This window comes from Pseudophryne corroboree, chromosome 5 (assembly GCF_028390025.1).
Source record: "Pseudophryne corroboree isolate aPseCor3 chromosome 5, aPseCor3.hap2, whole genome shotgun sequence".
Classification (NCBI taxonomy): domain Eukaryota; kingdom Metazoa; phylum Chordata; class Amphibia; order Anura; family Myobatrachidae; genus Pseudophryne; species Pseudophryne corroboree.
Window position 1 is genome coordinate 457065258 of NC_086448.1, and position 17924 is coordinate 457083181.

At 46.6% G+C, this 17924-nt stretch overlaps 1 protein-coding gene and 1 pseudogene across 1 annotated transcript in view; both read right to left on the minus strand.

The window, feature by feature from the left end:
- NSUN2 (NOP2/Sun RNA methyltransferase 2) overlaps positions 1–17924 on the minus strand; it is a 393529-nt gene that overhangs the window by 245841 nt on the left and 129764 nt on the right. The window lies entirely within an intron of this gene.
- Positions 3736–3855, minus strand: LOC134929721 (5S ribosomal RNA; annotated as a pseudogene).

A 17924-nucleotide genomic window follows, 5' to 3' on the forward strand; every position in this document is an offset into this window, starting at 1 on the left:
TTATGTGAAATGACGTTTCCATGCTTGACCACAAGCCCTGGAAATTTCTTCCCTGTGTGACTGCTCCCCAGCCTCTCAGGCTGGCATCCGTGGTCACCAGGACCCAGTCCTGAATGCCGAATCTGCGGCCCTCTAGAAGATGAGCACTCTGCAACCACCACAGGAGAGACACCCTTGTCCTTGGAGACAGGGTTATCCGCTGATGCATCTGAAGATGCGATCCGGACCATTTGTCCAGCAGATCCCACTGAAAAGTTCTTGCGTGGAATCTGCCGAATGGAATCGCTTCGTAAGAAGCCACCATTTTTCCAAGGACCCTTGTGCATTGATGCACTGACACTTGGCCTGGTTTTAGGAGGTTCCTGACTAGCTCGGATAACTCCCTGGCTTTCTCCTCCGGGAGAAACACCTTTTTCTGGACTGTGTCCAGAATCATCCCTAGGAACAGTAGACGTGTCGTCGGAATCAGCTGCGATTTTGGAATATTTAGAATCCACCCGTGCTGTCGTAGTACTACTTGAGATAGTGCTACTCCGACCTCTAACTGTTCCCTGGACCTTGCCCTTATCAGGAGATCGTCCAAGTAAGGGATAATTAAGACGCCTTTTCTTCGAAGAAGAATCATCATTTCGGCCATTACCTTGGTAAAGACCCGGGGTGCCGTGGACAATCCAAACGGCAGCGTATGAAACTGATAATGACAGTTCTGTACCACAAACCTGAGGTACCCTTGGTGAGAAGGGCAAATTGGGACATGGAGGTAAGCATCCTTGATGTCCAGAGACACCATATAGTCCCCTTCTTCCAGGTTCGCTATCACTGCTCTGAGTGACTCCATCTTGAATTTGAACCTTTGTATGTAAGTGTTCAAGGATTTCAGATTTAAAATAGGTCTCACCGAGCCGTCCGGCTTCGGTACCACAAACAGCGTGGAATAATACCCCTTTCCCTGTTGTAGGAGGGGTACCTTGATTATCACCTGCTGGGAATACAGCTTGTGAATGGCTTCCAATACCGCCTCCCTGTCGGAGGGAGACGTTGGTAAAGCAGACTTCAGGAACCGGCGAGGGGGAGACGTCTCGAATTCCAATTTGTACCCCTGAGATACTACCTGCAGGATCCAGGGGTCCACTTGCGAGTGAGCCCACTGCACGCTGAAATTCTTGAGACGGGCCCCCACCGTGCCCGAGTCCGCTTGTAAGGCCCCAGCGTCATGCTGAGGACTTGGCAGAAGCGGGGGAGGGCTTCTGTTCCTGGGAAGAGGCTGCCTGCTGCAGTCTTTTTCCCCTTCCTCTGCCCCGGGGCAGATATGAGTGGCCTTTTGCCCGCTTGCCCTTATGGGGACGAAAGGACTGAGCCTGAAAAGACGGTGTCTTTTTCTGCTGAGAGGTGACCTGGGGTAAAAAGGTGGATTTCCCAGCCGTTGCCGTGGCCACCAGGTCCGATAGACCGACCCCAAATAACTCCTCCCCTTTATACGGCAATACTTCCATATGCCATTTGGAATCCGCATCACCTGACCACTGTCGCGTCCATAACCCTCTTCTGGCAGAAATGGACAGCGCACTTACTCTTGATGCCAGAGTGCAAATATCCCTCTGTGCATCTCGCATATATAGAAATGCATCCTTTAAATGCTCTATAATCAATAATATACTGTCCCTGTCCAGGGTATCAATATTTTCAGTCAGGGAATCCGACCAAGCCACCCCAGCACTGCACATCCAGGCTGAGGCGATTGCTGGTCGCAGTATAATACCAGTATGTGTGTATATACTTTTAAGGATATTTTCCAGCTTCCTATCAGCTGGTTCCTTGAGGGCGGCCGTATCAGGAGACGGTAACGCCACTTGTTTTGATAAGCGTGTGAGCGCCTTATCTACCCTAGGGGGTATTTCCCAACGCGCCCTAACCTCTGGCGGGAAAGGGTATAATGCCAATAATTTTTTAGAAATTAGCAGTTTTTTATCGGGGGAAACCCACGCTTCATCACACACCTCATTTAATTCATCTGATTCAGGAAATACTACGGGTAGTTTTTTCACACCCCACATAATACCCTTTTTTGTGGTACTTGTAGTATCAGAAATGTTCAAAACCTCCTTCATTGCCGTGATCATGTAACGTGTGGCCCTACTGGTAAATACGTTTGTTTCCTCACCGTCGACACTGGAGTCAGTGTCCGTGTCTGGGTCTGTGTCGACCATCTGAGGTACCGGGCGCTTTAGAGCCCCCGACGGTGTTTGAGACGCCTGTACAGGTAATAACTGATTTGCCGGCTGTCTCATGTCGTCAACAGTCTTTTGTAAAGTGCTGACGCTATCACGTAATTCCTTCCATAAGACCATCCAGTCAGGTGTCGACTCCCTAGGGGGTGACATCACTATTACAGGCAATTGCTCCGCCTCCATACCATTTTCCTCCTCATACATGTCGACACAACGTACCGACACACAGCACACACACAGGGAATGCTCTGATAGAGGACAGGACCCCACTAGCCCTTTGGGGAGACAGAGGGAGAGTTTGCCAGCACACACCAGAGCGCTATATATATACAGGGATAACCTTATATAAGTGTTTTTCCCTTATATAGCTGCTGCATTGATTTATCTGCCAAATTAGTGCCCCCCCTCTCTTGTTTTACCCTGTTTCTGTAGTGCAGGACTGCAGGGGAGAGTCAGGGAGCTTCCCTCCAACGGAGCTGTGAGGGAAAATGGCACCAGTGTGCTGAGGAGATAGGCCGCCGAGAAGGGGGCGGAGCCTTTCTCCCGCTTTTTTAAGGAAAAACTGGCAGGGGTTAAATGCATCCATATAGCCCAGGAGCTATATGTGATGTATTTTTTGCCATCTAAGGTATTTTTATTGCGTCTCAGGGCGCCCCCCCCCCCAGCGCCCTGAACCCTCAGTGACCGGAGTGTGAAGTGTGCTGAGAGCAATGGCGCACAGCTGCGGTGCTGTGCGCTACCTTATTGAAAACAGGACGTCTTCTGCCGCCGATTTCCCGGACCTCTTCTGTCTTCTGGCTCTGTAAGGGGGCCGGCGGCGCGGCTCTGGGACCCATCCATGGCTGGGCCTGTGATCGTCCCTCTGGAGCTAATGTCCAGTAGCCTAAGAAGCCCAATCCACTCTGCACGCAGGTGAGTTCGCTTCTTCTCCCCTTAGTCCCTCGGTGCAGTGAACCTGTTGCCAGCAGGATTCACTGAAAATAAAAAACCTATACTTAAACTTTTTCACTAAGCAGCTCAGGAAAGCCACCTAGTGTGCACCCTTCTCGTTCGGGCACAAAAATCTAACTGAGGCTTGGAGGAGGGTCATAGGGGGAGGAGCCAGTGCACACCAGGTAGTCCTAAAGCTTTTACTTTTGTGCCCAGTCTCCTGCGGAGCCGCTATTCCCCATGGTCCTTTCTGAGTTCCCAGCATCCACTAGGACGTCAGAGAAATAAATATCTTTTAGAAGCAGTTTAATAAATATAAACTATTCATATTGGGAAGATATATATTTTTTTGTGTTATAAAACTGGGTGAATTAGAGTGAATTATGAAAAACGTGATAACATGTGCATATACAGATATATACATATATGCATATACATATCCTATATGTATATATATCAAGTTTGTACAGATGTGTGCATGCACCTGTCCATGCCTTAGTGTGTGCCCACTAAGCTGAGTGATCATGTGTGTCGTGTACGTGGGCCCTATTTTGACACATTAGTGTTTGTTACCTATTTTTTACAGTACTTTAGCTTCCCAGGTGGTCTCCCTCTTGGTACTATTAAAGCCCGACACTGCTTAGCTTCCAAGATCGGACGGGTTTGGGCGTGGAGCCAGTGTGGTATGACTGTATCTATTGGCTTTAAACAAAACACTCATTCTTGTGTCAAACATTTTTATTGTGCTGTGAATTCAGGTGCACATATACATTCAATGTGATTAAAGTGAATGAGGATAAAACGAGACATTTTTTTAAAAACCTTATAAAAATGGGGCAATTTCATAACCCTCATTGAATCCTGCCGGGTGCATCGTGTTAAGCTGGTAGATCCCAAACATTTCTCTTTGAGATAGTTTGTTCGCCAGATCTCCGCCTCTTTCCCCAATCTGTACGTGTTCGATCGCTTTAAAGGTTAAGTCTTCTGGGTTTGAGTTGTGTTCCAAGATGAAATGTCTATAGATGAGGTGGGTGTCAAGCTTATTTTTGATGCTCCTGATGTGCTCTTGAATTCTTAATTTAAGAGTCCGCTTTGTTTTCCCCACGTACTTCTTCTTACATGTACATTCCAATAAATATATGACAGAGCTACTGTTACAATTAAGGAATTCCTTTATCTTAAATTCTTGGGTATCCCCTGAGTCAAAAAAAATTTTTCTGTTTGAATTCAGGAACTTGCAGATGTTACATCGTCCGCATTTGAATGCTCCTGTGCATTTCAAGAATGTTTGATTGGTTCTTTCCTTAGTGGTGTCACGTAACATGCTGGGTGCAAGATGGTCTTTGAGACTCTAGGATTTGCGAAAGACTATCTGTGGTTTTTCCGGGAGGATTTCTTTCAGTACAGGATCCATAAGTAGAATCTTCCAATGTTCCTTAAGGGATGATTTGATATGGTTCTCATGATGGTTGTAGGTGGTGATGAATGCGGTGGATTCCTAAGGGTCTTCCTTCTTTTTATATTCTAGAAGGTCCTCCCTCTTTAGGGTATTTGTTCTTGCAGTGGCCTTGTCCAGAATTGATTTTGGATATGACTTCTCTTCAAATCGTTTTCTGTAAATGGCTACCTGTTCATTGCAGTCCTCTTTCTTGCTGCAGTTCCGCTTAATTCTATGGAACTGAGAGTATGGGATGTTGTCTTTCCATGTCTTTGCGTGGCTGCTTTGGTAGGAGGTAGCTGTTTTTATCCACCCCTTTAATGAAGTTTTTAGTTACCACTGACGATCCTTCACCTATTAATACTAAATCCAGGTATTCTATGGAAATTTTGTTTGTATTGTAAGTAAATGAGAGATTCATGTCATTAATTTCTAAAAGGTTAAAAAATTCCATAAAAAGTTCCGGGCTGCCATTCCATATTATTAAAATATCGTCGATATAGCGTTTGTACAGGATCACATTATTCTTGAAATATTGAGTGTTATACACATAGAGTTCCTCCCATTGTCCCATAAATAGGTTTGCGAAACTTGGTGCAAAAATCGTTCCCATTGCAGTCCCACAGCGTTGAAGATAAAAGTTGACTAAAAATTTAAAATAGTTTCGACTTAGAATAAAATTCATCACATCACAGATAAAAGCTCTTTGGGTCGTTATAAGGGTAGGATCCTTATCTAAAAAGTCTTTACATGCCTTAATACCTTTAGAATGCTCAATGCACGTGTATAGAGATTGAACATCTATTGTAATCCATAAATAAGTATCTTTCCATTCTATGGATTTCATCAGGTTCAATACCATGGTTGTGTCTTTGAGATATGATGGTAATTCCTTAACATATGGGTTTAGAAAAACATCTACATACTCGGACAGTTTAGATGTTAAGGAATCAATTCCAGCGACAATAGGTCTCCCTGGTGGATTTAAAAGGTTTTTATGGATTTTCGGCAGGTAATAGAAAATGGGGGTTATGGGACTAGACTGCATTAAAAATTGGAATTCCTCTTTCGTGATACTTCCATTCCGAAGTCCTTGTGTGAGGAGTATTCTCAATTCTTCTATATATATATATATATATATATATACATGCTTGGGGTCATTCTGTAGTAGTTCGTAGGATTTGGTGTCTCCTAGTAGACGATGAGCTTCTTTTACATAGTTGTCTCGATCCAGGATGACTAGTCCCCCCCCTTTGTCAGCAGGTTTTATCACTATTTGAGTTTTTCTGTAGTTTCTTTAGTGCCTCTTTTTCTCTGTTGGGGAGATTTTTTGTGACCACTGGTGCAAGGTCAGTATCGCATAGGTCTCTTTTTACCAGATCATAGAATATGCTGATATGGTTGCCTTTCGATTCCACCGGATAATATTTAGATTTGCGTTTCAATCCTGATCTTGATGTTTCTTCATAGTTTGAAATGATGGCATTATCCTTGCGTGCAAAATGTCTTTTAAGTGTGAGCTTGCGAATGAATTTATTTAAGTCTATAAATGTCTCGAATTTATTCAGTTTTTCTGTGGGTGCAAATGATAAGCCTTTGCTCAATAATGAAGTTTCGTAATTTGTCAATGCATACTTTGAAATGTTGAATATCCCCTTCTCCTTTGGGTCTAATGCTGTACATTTCTCCTTTTGGTGTTGTAATCTTTCCCTCCTGCCGCACCATAGGATATGTATATGCATATATGTATATATCTTTCCCTCCTGCCGCCCCATAGGATATGTATATGCATATATGTATATATCTGTATATGCACATGTTATCACGTTTTTCATAATTCACTCTAATTCACCCAGTTTTATAAACACAAAAAAATATATATCTTCCCAATATGAATAGTTTATATTTATTAAACTGCTTCTAAAAGATATTTATTTCTCCCACTCCATTATTTTGAAAAATAATTTCCACAGAATTACCACTGTCAAGAAACATAATTTATTGCCTTGGACTAAAAGTGGACATATATGCCCCATATGTAATAATTGTCTTAATGAAGTGTTAGGAATACTCGAGGCGAAACGATATTAACTGCATCTTATTTTATATATTTTATCTATGTAACCGAGCAAATAATATGCAAGGAGAATCCACGTCTGCATATAGGGACTCCGCTAAAACGGCCGCCGACAATGCACTGAACTCTCCAGACGCTGTCAAACAAGAAGAAGCGTCATGTGTCATTCCGGACACGCATACCGGAAGTGGGGCACAGATTACAGAACATTAAGGACGGAAGTGGGGCACGAAGCTCTGAACACAGCCGTTGGAGACGCGATACCGGAAGTGGGGAATTCGCACATGCGCACCCCGCAGCCGCCGATACAGGAAGTGTGGCGGAAGTGCGCAATAACAATAAGAACTATTCACTACACTGTTTTTAAAGAACTTACTGAACTCGTTTTTTAATATAATTTTCATGGGATGCCTCTCCCTAGCCTAATAGTATTGCTCCATCATTGTTTCTCTGCTACCAATATGAACTATGTATACGATACATTTTTACATTGTTAATTGACAGGAAGTGATGTCACAACTAGTAACCCCTTATCAGTGGGTATATAAGCCCACTCTGCACATTCACTCACTACCCTTTGATGAAGTCAGATAGACGAAACGCGTTGGGATATCCTGTATGACCCTCCATCTTAAGTTAAGCTGTTTTTTATTAATTATAAATTCCTTTATTCTATTTACTGTATGTCTTAAGATTTTTATATATCCATTTTTTAGCATATATTCTGTTTTACTACATTTTTATCATATGTAGTTTTGTGAAAAAACAGTTTTTTCTAAAAAAATTAGTGTTTTTTACTTTTTGCAAAATAAATTGTTTTTATTCTTTTACAAAAAAGGTCTTTTTATCATGTCCTTTATAAATTGCATTTTAGTCCACTAAATTTTTTTTTATATATAAACACCAGTTGGTCGCCAGAGCCCCTACCTACCCATATATATATATATATATATATATATATATATATATACACACACACACACACACACACACACACACACACACACACACACACACATATATATATATATATATATATATATATATATATATATATGTATATATATATATATATATATATATATATGTATGTATGTATATATGGGACCCTGACGCACCTAGCCCCTCAGCGTACAGAAAATAGTGATAGCAGTATGTGATACAGGAGAATGGAATCCCACACAACAGCTACAGGCACAATTCAGTCACATGTACAATGCAGAAGTTATTATAAACAATAAAACTGCACTGGACTAGTAAAACTACATATAAAACGAGATTTATGGTAGGAACTTACCGTTGTTAAATCTTTCTGCGAGGCACACTGGGCTCCACAAGGAATAACATCAGGGTGTAGAGTAGGATCTTGATCCGAGGCGCCAACAGGCTCAAAGCTTCGACTGTTCCCAAGATGCAGAGCGCCGCCTCCTCTATAACCCCGCCTCCGTGCCCAGGAGCTCAGTTTAGTTAACCAGTCCAATGCAGTAGCAGGTAACAGACAACAATCGTTCGTAGCCACACACTCACTACAGGAGAGGGCGTCAGCGGCTAATGCCATACCAACCCAAAGCAGCTAAGTGCGTCAGGGTGGGCGCCTTGTGGAGCCCAGTGTACCTCGCAGAAAGAGTATTAACAACGGTAAGTTCTTACCATAAATCTCGTTTTCTGCTGTGGGGTACACTGGGATCCACAAGGAATAACATCGGGGATGTTCTAAAGCAGTTCCTTATAGGAGGGGACGCACTGTAGCAGGCACAAGAACCCGGCGTCCAAAGGAAGCATCCTGGGAGGCGGAAGTATCGAAGGCATAGAACCATATGAACGTGTTCCCTGAGGACCACTTAGCCGCCTTGCACAATTGTTCAAGGGTCGCACCACGGCGGCCCGCCCAAGAAGGTCCAACTGACCGAGTAGAATGGGCTTTGATGGTAGCAGGAGCTGGAAGACCAGCCTGTACATAAGCATGTGCAATCACCATTCTAATTCATCTGGCCAAGGTCTGATTGTTAGCAGGCCAGCCACGTTTGTGAAATCCAAACAGTACAAGGAGAGAATCAGACTTCCTAACGGAGACAGCTCTCTTCACATAGATACAGAGAGCCCATACCACATCCAAAGAATGCTCTTTGGAGGACAACTCAGGAGAATTAAAGGCCGGAGCCACAATCTCCTGGTTAAGGTGGAAGGAAGACACCTTCGAGAGCTGCCTTGATAGTTTATGTATGCTACTGTGGTGGCATTGTCTGATCGTACTTGAACAGGCCTGTTCTGTACTAGAGATAGAGGCCGAAACCACAATCTTTTGGTTAAGGTAGAAAGACGACACCACCTTATGCAGATAACCAGGGGGAGTTCTAAGAACCGCACAGTCACGGTGAAAAATCAGGTAAGGGGACTTACAGGATAAGTCACCCAAGTCCAAGACCCTTCTAGCCGAGGCAATAGGCAGCAAAAACAAAACCTTAAGGGAAAGCCACTTAAGGTCTGCAGACGCAAGAGGTTCAAACGGATACTCTTGCAAGGCCTCCAGAACTACCGACAAATCCCAAGGGGCCACAGGCGGTAGATAAGGAGGCTGAATCCGCAACACACCCTGAGTGAAAGTATGATCATCAGGTAGGGTAGCAATCTTTCTCTGAAACCAAACAGACAAGGCAGAAACGTGAACCTTGAGGGAGGCCAGACGAAGGCCTAAGTCCAGGCCCTGCTGTAGGAAGGCCAAAAGTTTGGCTGTACTAAACTTGAAAACGTCATGATTATGAGTCGCACACCAAGTAAAGTAAGAATTCCAGACCCTATAGTAAATCTGAGCAGAAGCCGGCTTACGGGCCTTCAACATAGTTTGAATGACAGAAAAACCCTTAGCCCTCAAGACAGAAGCTTCAAGAGCAACGGCGTCAAAGCCAGACGGGCCAAGTCCTGGTAAACACAAGAACCCTGAACGAGGTGGTCTGGTCTCTGTGGAAATAGAAGGGGACGAACCAGCGAGAGGCCCTGTAGATCGGAGAACCAGTGCCATCTGGGCCACGCTGGAGTGATCAGAAGTAGGATTCCTCCTTCCTGCCTGAACTTCCGTATTACCCTGGGCAGGAGTGACACGTACGGCAGCCGAAAGTCCCATGGAATTGCCAGTGCGTCCACGAACGCTGCTTGAGGATCCCTTGTCCTTCCTCCGAAGACCGGAATCTTGTGATTGTGTCGAGACGCCATCAGGTCCACATCCGGAAGGCCCCACTTGTCCACGAGAAGTTGAAACACCTCTGGATGGAGGCTCCATTCTCCGGTGTGTATGCCCTGACGACTGAGAAAGTCCGCTTCCCAGTTTAGGACCCCCGTAATGAATACTGTCGATATGGCTGGCAGATGGCATTCTGCCCACTGAAGAATTTGTGATACTTCCCTCATTGCCATGCGGCTTTGAGTGCCGCCTTGATGATTGATGTAAGCCACCGTGGTGGCGTTGTCAGATTGTACTTGAACAGGTCTGTTTTGTATCAAATGCTGGGCCAAGTTCAGTGCATTGAACACCGCCCGCAATTCCAGAATGTTTATCGGGAGGAGAGACTCCTCCTTGGTCCACCGACCCTGAAGGGAGTGTTGCTCCAACACCGCGCCCCAACCTCTCAGACTGGCATTCGTCGTCAGAAGGACCCAGTTGGAGATCCAGAAAGGGCGACCCCTGCTCAAACGTTGGTCCTGAAGCCACCAGCTCAGTGACAGTCAGACCTCCGGAGACAAGGAGACCATTTGAGATCTGATCCGGTGAGGCAGGCCGTTCCATTTGGCCAGAATTAGCTTATGTAGAAGGCGAGAATGGAATTGAGCGTACTCCACCATGTCGAAAGCAGATACCATGAGACCTAGCACTTGCATCACCAAATGAAGACACACGCGGACGAGATAGGAAGCCTCGAATCCTGTCCTGAAGTTTCAGGATTTTCTCCTGAGACAAGAACCACCTCTGGTTGTGAGTGTCCAACAACGCTCCCAGGTGCAGCATGCTCCGAGCAGGGACCGGGGAAGATTTCTTCCAGTTGACTAGCCACCTGTGGGCTTGCAGAAACTGGATAGTCAGATCCAGATGTCGCAGGAGAATTTCTGGGGAATTCGCCAGGATCAGCAAATCGGGTATGGTAGGATCCTGACCCCTTGACGGTGGAGTACAGCCGTCAATACCGCCATAACCTTAGTGAAAACTCGGAGCCGTTGTCAAACCAAACGGTAATAGGAATATGCAGCTAGGCATCCTGTATGTCCAGGGAGACCATAAAGTCCCCAGGCTCCAAGGCCAGAACAATAGTATGTAGAATTTCCATACGAAACTTGGAGACCCTCACATACTTGTTCAAGGACTTAAGATTGAGAATAAGCCGCGAGGACCAGTTTGGTTTCGGGACTAGAAACAGCAGTGAATAATACCCCTTGCCTCCCTGAGCTAGAGGCATCTGTACTACCACTCCTGTGTCCAGGAGGGACTGTACCACCGAATGAAGCGTTGTTGCCTTCACCAGATACGAAGGGACGTCTGTCAGCCAAAATTGAGGTGAGGGGGACGATTCTTGAAGGATACGGCGTAACCTCGAGAGACGACTTCCCGCACCCAGGCACCTGAAGTGGTCTTCAACCAATCCTGGGCAAACCCCAGAAGTCGTTCCCACCCACACTGGGATCCCCCAGAGGGAGGCCTGCCCCGTCATGCGGAAGGCTTGTCTGTTTTGGAAGCAGGCTGACGGGCAGCCCAGGCACTCTTAGGTCTGGGCTTGGCAGGTTTGGAAGCACGAGCTTGTTTCGGGTACACCTGACCTTTTGCTTTTGCTGGAGGATGAAAGGGCCACGGGAGAGTACTTTTAACCTTTGGCGCAGAAGGTGCCGTACTTGGGAGGCAAGCTGTTTTAGCAGATACCAAGTCAGCCACAATCTTATTGAGGTCTTCTCCAGAAAGAATGTCTCCCTTAAAAGGGAGCACCTCCAGGGTTTTCTTAGAATCCATGTCCACAGACCAGGATTCTCAACCAAAGTATACGCCGAGCCAAGATGGACGTAGTAGCAGCCTTGGCCGCCAGTACCCCGACAACAGAAGCCGCCTCCTTAAGGTAATGAGAAGCCGTGGCGATATACGAGAGACATTGTCTAGCATGATCAGAAGCATTAGAAGGTAGCTCCGCCTCCAGCTCCTGAGCCCATGCTTCAACAGCTTCAGCAGCCCATGTTGCTGCAATGGTTGGCCTATGCACAGCCCCTGTTAGGGTGTAAATCGCCTTTAAACAACCCTCCACACGTCTATCCGTCGGTTCCTTCAGAGAGGTGATGGCAGTCACTGGCCGAGCTGAAGAAACCACTAGCTTCGCCACCTGAGAATCCACAGGTGGAGGAGTTTCCCAATTTTTACATAGCTTCGCAGTGAGAGGATAACGAGCCAAATCTCTTATATAGTGTTCACGCTAGGCGACTTTCACAGGGCGCTGCGCCCTGCCCCTTTTTCAGACAGCTGAATAACGCCCTGCCCGTTTTTGTGCACCCTGCCGCTCGCCGACCCGGTAAGCACACTGTCTCCCTGCACGAGAGTCCCCAGCGGCCCAGCCCACCCCGCCCATAGCCGTCGCTGTCTCAGCCTTGCGCTGACACAGTGACTGACAGCAGCTCCCCTCCTCTGCGAGCAGACTATAGGTCTGCTCATGATCTGGTGTGACAGGAAACCCTCCTGTCACACCAATACCAAACCCTAACCCGGGTTTGCCTCTCCCGCCGAGGCAAACCCAGCCCGCCAGTGTATTAATGTTTAAAAGGACTCAGACACAAGGGAGGATCTACAGGTCACCATCTTTTATGCAGCTCTGCAAGTGTGGCGGTGATCAGCGCTCCCCCTCTGTGTCCTGGGCGAAATTTACCTTGTAAGTACTGCAGCTGTAAACTTCAATCTCATTGCTCTCTACCTGGTGCAGTGTGCCTCAGTGCTCCCTACCTGGTGCAGTGTGCCTCAGTGCTCCCTACCTGGTGCAGTGTGCCTCAGTGCTCCCTACCTGGTGCAGTGTGCCTCAGTGCTCCCTACCTGGTGCAGTGTGCCTCAGTGCTCCCTACCTGGTGCAGTGCGCCTCAGTGCTCTCTACCTGGTGCAGTGCGCCTCAGTGCTCCCTACCTGGTGCAGTGCGCCTCAGTGCTCCCTACCTGGTGCAATGCGCCTCAGTGCTCTCTACCTGGTGCAATGCGCCCCAGTGCTCTCTACCAGGTGCAATGCGTCTCAGTGCTCTGCCTGGTGCAATATGTATAACGTGCCCTATGTGGCGCAATATGTATAACGTGCTCTACCTGTCGCAGTGTGTATAGGAGGTTCTACCTGATGCAATGTGTATTAGGGTGCACTACTGTGTGGTGTAATGTGAATTGCCACTATTATGTGGCCACGCCCCTTCCCCACGAAACGCCGCCCCTAAATTTTTGCTGCGCGCCTTCGGTGCACACTGTCCATTCTTTGACCTATAGGAATGGGAGCACCAAGCATCATAGTATGTACCTAATTTTGCCCTTCTAACTTAAAAATGTGCCCTCCCGAATGAAAAATGTGCCCTCCCCGTGATCAGCACCCTGACCTAAAAAAATCCTAGAGTGAACACTTATGCGGTGTGAACTTTGTTCCTGGATTTTCCTAGGATTCCTGACGTATGTCAGCCAGGTGTTGAGAATGAGGTAAAAGTTTAACCTCTTTCTTACGTTTAAATCTGTCCGGATTTTTTTAAACAACCTCATGCTCGGGTTCATCAGAAACTTGAAGAATCAGCCTGATAGACTCAATCAAATCAGGGACAACCACCTGGGACAGTCCTTCCCCATCTGAAACATCTGAGTCGGTGTCCGTGGGGTCTGTATATGTGCCATCCTCATCAGAAGTGGTGTCAGGAACAGTGGTGGATTGTGAGGAAGTAGCGGCCCGTTTGGAAGACGTCTTAGACTTAGGAGGGCGAGAGTGAGACTTATTTTTAGACAGTGATTGGTTCAAGTACTGTAACTGAGATGATATCTGATCTGCCCATGGCGGATTAACTGTAGGGACCACAAACTGCTGCAAAGGCATAGGAGGTCCCATAGGGGGTCTAAGTTTAGTTACCAGCGTATTTAATAACGTGAAGAAGGTAGCCCATGGTGGGTCATTGTGGACCCCCGCAGCCACAACTCCACTGGGGGTTAAGGAATCCCCTGAACCCGAACTCTCTGCTGCCATGTTTCCCTCAAAGTGTCTTCAGCACCGGTTCCGTTGCCCCTTGTAGCTGACATAATGATAAGCTCAATATCAGGCAACCATGTACAATATTAGCAGCACTATATCTAGCAAGAACTCCCAGTGTAGTGTATCAGCACAAACCGGGAATCCAAGAGATATATGGGGACTATAAATCACATCGAAAGATAATAAACATGACACAAGTAGCCCCCTCAGGTTACAGAATATAGGTGTAGCAGGCTGAGTGAAATACACGAAATGGCAACCACGCAGCAGATACATACACAAAGTCACAATACACAATGCAGAAGTTATATAACACAATAAGACTGCACTGGACTAGCAGTACAAAGTAATACTGTGTGTGTGTGTGTGTGTGTGTGTGTGTGTGTGTGTGTATGTATATATATATATATATATATATATATATATATATATATATATACACACACATACATATATATATATATATATATATATATATATATATATATATATATATATATATATATATATATATATACACATATATACATACACAGAAGATATAGCAAAACACAGTTAAACTGGATGTATATCACAGGGTAAATAGTACCACACAACCCTGACTATATGCACTCTCTCTCAACTAACACTGTCCACTGACAGGTAGAATACTTAAGTGTCCTGTAAAATGCACAGCACTGACGTGCAGGCGGCTTTACAGAGGAGGATTTTCCCAAGCAGTCCCAGGAACAGCGCAGCTCTGTGTAATGGTAGCTGACAGGGAGTGAGGGAGAGAGATATGCTGCTCCAGGGTGGGAATATTTGCCTAAATGGCACCTTGGGGCTGGGGGAGGGGCTACAGGACAGGCCTTATTCCCCTTGCTGGCTTCCCCACCAATATTTGCGGGCTGTAAATAAATGGTTTTAGAGAGAAAACAAACCTGTGCCCAGTGTCCCGATGACTAGTGGAGCGATTGTTCCTTACAGTGTCCACACCGGCCGCACCGGATTGCGATTACAGCGGGACAAAGAGACCCCTTACATCCCCCTGTATGCGGAAAAGCGATCCAAGAGACAGCGGCAAGTGTGTGACTGACATAGAAGAACAATGGAGCCTCCGCTGTAGTTACCCGGCAATCAGGGCGCGGGAGTATACAGCGCCGCTGGGGGAGTAATGGAGCTGCAGCAGGGGATCTAACACTGCTGCAGCCCTTGAAGTCTTCTTTTCTTCTGAAAAAAGCTTTCTTAGGGTTAGCTGAGCAGCCCCCCTGTTGTATACATGCTCACTGCATGGCACCAACTTACAAACTGAGCTCCTGTGCACGGAGGCGGGGTTATAGAGGAGGCGACGCTGTGCATCTTGGGAACAGCCAAAGCTTTGAGCTGTTGGTGCCTCAAATCAAGATCCTACTCTACACCCCGATGTTTTTCCTTGTGGAGCCCAGTGTACCCTGCAGCAGAACTATGTATTAATATAGATATAACAATGCACAGTAAATACTGGATGTATATCACAGAATGCTTGTACCAAATATTCATATAGCAGTACACTTGTTCTTAACCAACAGAGTGAAATGCAGCTCCAGGGCAGGAACACCAGCAGTAGATGGTGCCCGGAGCTGGGGGAGAGGATACAGGTCAGCACCTTATCCCCTATGCTGGTCCTCACCACGGGTACTGTGGAGCCTATATCAAATGGATTTTAGAAAGTTCCCTTGCCCTGGTGGATATAGTGGGGTCCCTGTGCAGTACAGTGGACCGCGCCACTGGCGTGGACGTCTCCTGGGACCGCAACAAAAATAAGATTTTACTCACCGGTAAATCTATTTCTCGTAGTCCGTAGTGGATGCTGGGAACTCCGTAAGGACCATTGGGAATAGCGGCTCTGCAGGAGACTGGGCACAACTAAAGAAAGCTTTAGGACTACCTGGTGTGCACTGGCTCCTCCCACTATGACCCTCCTCCAGACCTCAGTTAGGATACTGTGCCCGGAAGAGCTGACACAATATGGAAGGATTTTGAATCCCGGGTAAGACTCATACCAGCCACACCAATCACACCGTATAACTCGTGATACTATACCCAGTTAACAGTATGAAATATAACAGAGCCTCTCAACAGATGGCTCATAACAATAACCTTTTAGTTAGGCAATAACTATATACACGTATTGCAGACAATCCGCACTTGGGATGGGCGCCCAGCATCCACTACGGACTACGAGAAATAGATTTACCGGTGAGTAAAATCTTAATTTCTCTGACGTCCTAGTGGATGCTGGGAACTCCGTAAGGACCATGGGGATTATACCAAAGCTCCCAAACGGGCGGGAGAGTGCGGATGACTCTGCAGCACCGAATGAGAGAACTCCAGGTCCTCCTCAGCCAGGGTGTCAAATTTGTAGAATTTTGCAAACGTTTTTGACCCTGACCAAGTAGCAGCTCTGCAAAGTTGTAAAGCCGAGACCCCTCGGGCAGCCGCCCAAGATGAGCCCACTTTCCTCGTGGAATGGGCTTTTACTGATTTAGGATGCGGCAGTCCAGCCGCAGAATGCGCCAGCTGAATTGTGCTACAAATAGTAGAAGCAGGAGCACCCAGCTTGTTGGGTGCATACAGGATAAAAAGCGAGTCAGTTTTCCTGACTCCAGCCGTCCTGGAAACATAAATTTTCAAGGCCCTGACTACGTCCAGTAACTTGGAATCCTCCAAGTCTCTAGTAGCCGCAGGCACTACAATAGGTTGGTTCAAGTGAAAAACTGATACCACCTTAGGGAGAAACTGGGGACGAGTCCTCAATTCTGCCCTATCCATATGGAAAATCAGATAAGGGCTTTTACACGACAAAGCCACCAATTCTGACATACGCCTGGCCGAAGCCAAGGCCAATAGCATGACCACTTTCCATGTGAGATATTTTAGATCCACGGTTTTAAGTGGCTCAAACCAATGTGATTTTAGGAAAACTCAACACCACGTTGAGATCCCAAGGTGCCACTGGAGGCACAAAAGGGGGCTAAATATGCAGCACTCCCTTTACAAATGTCTGAACTTCAGGCAGTGAAGCCAGTTCTTTTTGGAAGAAAATCGACAGAGCCGAAATCTGGACCTTAATGGAACCCAATTTTAGGCCCATAGTCACTCCTGACTGTAGGAAGTGCAGAAATCGACCCAGCTAAAAATTCCTCTGTTGGGGCCTTCTTGGCCTAACACCACGCAACATATTTTCGCCAAATGCGGTGATAATTTGCGGTTACTTCTTTCCTAGCTTTAATCAGCGTAGGAATGACTTCCTCCGGAATGCCCTTTTCCTTCAGGATCCGGTGTACTACCGCCATGCCGTCAAATGCAGCCGCGGTAAGTCTTGGAACAGACAGGGACCCTGCTGCAGCAGGTCCCGTCTGAGCGGTAGAGGCCATGGGTCCTCTGAGATTATTTCTTGAAGTTCCAGGTACCAAGTTCTTCTTGGTCAATCCGGAACAATGAGTATAGTTCTTACTCCTCTTTTCCTTATTATCCTCAGTACCTTAGGTATGAGAGGAAGAGGAGGGAACACATAAACCGACTGGTACACCCACGGTGTCACTAGAGCGTCTACAGCTATTGCCTGAGGGTCTCTCGACCTGGCGCAATATCTTTCTAGCTTTTTGTTTAGGCGGGACGCCATCATGTCCACCTGTGGCCTTTCCCAACGGTTTACAATCAGTTGGAAGACTTCTGGATGAAGTCCCCACTCTCCCGGGTGTAGGTCATGCCCGGAATGAACACTGCTGTCAGTGCTAACACGTGATTTTCCGCCCATCGGAGAATCCTTGTGGCTTCTGCCATCGCCATCCTGCTTCTTGTGCCGCCCTGTCGGTTTACATGGGCGACTGCCGTGATGTTGTCTGATTGGATCAGTACCGGCTGGTTTTGAAGCAGGGGTCTTCCCTGACTTAGGGCATTGTAAATGTCCCTTAGTTCCAGAATATTTATGTGTAGGGAAATCTCCTGATTTGTCCCTGGAAGTTTCTTCCCTGTGTGACTGCCCCCCAGCCTCGAAGGCTGGCATCC